Source organism: Octodon degus, unplaced genomic scaffold, assembly GCF_000260255.1.
Source record: "Octodon degus isolate 3935 unplaced genomic scaffold, OctDeg1.0 scaffold00525, whole genome shotgun sequence".
Taxonomy (NCBI): domain Eukaryota; kingdom Metazoa; phylum Chordata; class Mammalia; order Rodentia; family Octodontidae; genus Octodon; species Octodon degus.
The window spans coordinates 83,084-85,405 of record NW_004525101.1 but is presented as its reverse complement, the minus strand read 5'-3'; the positions used below and the strand labels follow the sequence as shown (position 1 = coordinate 85,405).

The window sequence follows — 2,322 nt, the reverse complement described above, 5'->3', positions numbered from 1 at the left end:
CTATGGAAATTGGTGCAGAGAGCTTTAAACAATTAAAACTAGAAATTTCTTTATATAGCTCTTCCCCTCTTAGGTGTCTTTGTAAAGAGCTAAATGCAATGATGCATGCTTCTCTGTGTTTGTAGGAACACACTTCACAGTATTTAAGCATTAAGCATTATCTGAAACACTACTGAAATGGGGTGCAACCTGGAGGAATAGCCCAGAGGACACAGTAGCCCCCAAAGGCACAACAGCAATAGCAGAGGAAGTGTCATGACTTGTGCCATCTTTTCTGCATAGGAAAAGAGAAAATCATGGGAACAGTAGAAACAATAAAGGTAAAGTCATAAATCATGACTATTTATGTTTTTGTATGGCATTACAGATTTCATAAGTGTTTTAAATATCTCACTCACACAGTCTCAAATTCCAGTGAAAACAATGTGAGGCAAGGAGCCCTCTCCTGTGCCCAGCATTCCCCACTCCCCCTCTGAGCTGTGTTCCTTCATGCAATAACCCTCACATCAAGAACCTTGCTTTTTACCCTTTCCCGCCTGAGATGATGACCTTTACCTCTGACTACCTGCTCCCAGCCATTGCCCTGCTCATCCCAGCCCTCAGATTTCCCCTCATACCAGGTATCTGTGCTGGGTTCCTCCTGAGCTCTGAGAGTCTGAGGAATCCTTCTGTTGTATTTGTCCAGCTGAGCATCACTGCTTGGCCCAGAAGTGGACCTGTTCTGACCCACAAAACAGAATCCTGTCTCTTTCAACATGGGAAGTCCTTAAATAAAGTGGAGCTCAGAAGAAAATCAACATTGAGGAAATTTTCCAGAGAACTGCCCCCCTGCCTGAAAATACAAGCCTGTGCTAGGGTACAGATAAGGTGAACACCTATGCCCACCCAATGGAATCCTGTGGCAGCCTGTGCCCACCAGGTTCTGTTGTCTTGAAGGCTGACCTCAGGCCTGTTCCTGATAAGAATGACCCTTATGGTTCTGAAGAAAGAGTCCTGTATGTAACTCCCTATGCCATCTGCAAACCCCAGGTTTATGACCTCCTCATGTCTCCCCACAGGTTGAAAAGTTTCTAAGGAATTAAACTTTTACTACAGGAATATCTGCCTCTCTCTGAAGCCTCAGATGTTTGTGTGCTAGTGAACAACAACAACACAAAGAAACACCTGCTCTATCTGTAAACCTAGACCCTTGCCCTGGTCCTGCACTCAGGCTTTAGGCCAAAGTCCAGCTGAACGGGGTGCACCTAATGAGTTCGTCCTATTTCTCAGGGTTTCCTCTAACCTCTTCAAAATTTTGCAACACTTAGGCCATGTGGATGAGTCTCTACACATTTTATCTTCTCTTTAAACTTTATCTGTATTTACAGGCAGAACATTCTCCTTGGAAAACAAAGGTACTCAAAAGTGTCTTGAAGGAATTAACCATCTCCTCCTAAAATTTTAGGGGTTTCTTCTTAATTAGAAGCATCAAGTGGCCAGGGAGCTAGCTCAGTAGAACAAACACTTGCCTGGCAAGCGCAGAGTCCTGAGTTCAATCCCTTGTACTGAAAAAAAAAAAAAAAAAAAGAAAAAGGAATCTTGAGTTTTATCATTTTGTTTCTTATATAGTTCCCTGTGGAAGGTTCAGCTTTATATTAAAATTTAAGTTAAAATATTCTACTAGGGAAAATCATTTTATGGAAAAATGAAAGAACAAGGATGGCAATAAACTTTTTCACAATGAGTTTGCTCTGAGAGCACAGATGTAGTGAAAACTACCAGTAAGTCAAAGCCAACATGGCAAAGGAAAAGACTCACATTAATATCATCATCATTGGAATGTGGACTCCAGCAAGTCCACCACCACTGGCCATGTGGTCTATAAATGCAGTGGTATTGCAATAAGAACCACTGAAAAATTTGCGAAGGAGGCTGCTGAGGTGAGGAAGGGTTCCTGCAAGGATGCCTGGGTCTTGGACAAGCTGAAAGCTGAGCTTGAGTGTGGTATCACCATTGACATCTCTCTGTGGAAATTTGAGACCAGCAAGTATTATGTGACCATCATTGATGTCCCTGGACACAGAGACTTCGTCAAAAACATGATTACAGACACATTGCAGGCTGACAGTGCTGTCCTGATCGTTGCTGCTGGTGTTGGTGAATTCACAGCTGGTGTCTCCAAGAACAGGCAGACCCATGAGCATGTCCTTCTGGCTTACACACTGGGTGTGAAACAACTAATTCTTGGCATTAACAAAATGGATTCCACAGAGCCACCTTACAGCCAAGAAAGAGATATGAGGAAATTGTTATGGCAGTTAGCACCTACATTAAGAAAATTGG

At 42.8% G+C, this 2,322-nt stretch overlaps 1 protein-coding gene across 1 annotated transcript in view; it reads right to left on the bottom strand.

Moving 5' to 3' along the window:
- The window catches only part of LOC101589288 (ribonuclease K3-like), a 52,088-nt gene extending 51,419 nt beyond the window's left edge, over nucleotides 1-669 (bottom strand). The window contains exon 1 of the mRNA XM_012513375.2: nucleotides 618-669. The gene's annotated coding sequence lies outside the window, so the exon portion shown is untranslated. The remainder of the gene's footprint in view (nucleotides 1-617) is intronic.
- Nucleotides 670-2,322: the final 1,653 nt, after the last annotated feature.